This window comes from Mus caroli, chromosome 17 (genome assembly GCF_900094665.2).
Source record: "Mus caroli chromosome 17, CAROLI_EIJ_v1.1, whole genome shotgun sequence".
In the NCBI taxonomy this organism is placed as follows: Eukaryota; Metazoa; Chordata; class Mammalia; order Rodentia; family Muridae; genus Mus; species Mus caroli.
In genome coordinates this window covers 54,965,727-54,967,247 of record NC_034586.1, presented here as the reverse complement: position 1 = coordinate 54,967,247, position 1,521 = coordinate 54,965,727, and positions in this window count along the sequence as shown.

The following is a 1,521-nucleotide window of genomic DNA, read 5'->3' as shown; positions in this document are numbered from 1 at the left end:
TACTCTTTTATTAATTAATTATTTTATTTATTCTCATCCCAAATATTGCCCACTTTTGGCCCCCCACCAAGAGTTCTTCACCATCTGTCTCTGAGATGGTGTGTCTCCCCCATTCCCCTTCTCTGAGGCATCAAGTATCTACAGGATTAGGTTCATCCTCTCCCACTGAGGCTAAACAAGGCAATTGGTCTTCTGGTCCTCTGCTATACATGTGACAGGGGCTTCAGACCAGCCCTTCTATGCTCTTTGATTGGTCTTTGGCATAGTCTCAAGGAGTTCCTCAGGTTCTAAGTTAGTTAACAGTGTTTGATCTTCCTATGGTGTTGCCATCCCATTCAGTTCTTTCAATCTTTCCCCTAACTCTTCCACAAGCGTCTGACTTAAGTCCAATGGTTGGCTGTATTTATCTGCATGTGTCTCAGTCAGCTGCTGATAGGCCTCTGAGATGACAGCCATGCTAGGCTCCTGTCTGCAAGAGTTTGGTGGCTGCCCATTGGATCAAGCTGGCCTGGTCACTGGCAGCCATTCCTTCAGTCTCTGCTCCCTTTTTGTCCCTACATTTCTTTTAGATAGGAACAATCTGAGGCAAACATTTTGAAGGGAGGTTGGTGTCCCCATCATTTCACTGGGTGCTGTGTCTAATTATTGGAGGTAGGCTCTTCACATTCCATCTCTTCACTGTTGGGCATTTGGCAAAGTTCATCCATATTGAGTCCTGGATGCCTTTCACATCCCCGGTCTCTGGGACTTTCTAGAGGTTCCCCCACCCTTGGCAGCTATATATTTGCATTCATTCTCCTGGCACTCTAGTCTTCTCTCCTGTCTTCACCCCATATCTGATTCTGCCCCACTTTTCCACTCCCCCTCCCATACCACATTCAGGTCCCTCCCTCTGTCTCCCATAATTATTTTGATTTCACCAAAGTGAGATTGAAGCATCCTCACTTAGTCCTTCCTTCTTTAACTTCTTATGGTTTATGAGTTGCATCATGGGTACTTTGTATGTTTTGTCTTATATCTATTTATCAGTGAGTACATACCATGCATGCCCTTTTGGGGCTGGGTTACCTAGCTCAGGATGATATTTTGTTGTTCCACCCATTTGCCTGTAAAACTCATGATGCCCTCAGTTTTTAATAGATGACTATTTTATTCCATTGTGTAAATGAAAAATATTTTCTGCATTCAGTCTTAAGTTGAGTGACATCTGGATTTCTACCAGTTACTGGTTATGATGAATAAGGCTGCTCTGAACATCGTGGAGCACATGTCCTTGTGGTATGGTGGAGAATCTTTTGGGTATATGGCTGGGAGCTCTATACCAGGGTTATCAAGTAGAGCTATTTTCAATTTTCTGAGGAACTTCACAGACAGATTTTCAGAGTGGTTGTATCAGTTTGCAGTCACACCAGCAATGGAGAACTGTTCCCTTTTCTTCACATCCTAGCCAGCATCGGCTGTCACCTGAATTTTTGATCTTAGCCATTCTGATTGGTATGAGGTGGAATCTTAGGGTCATAT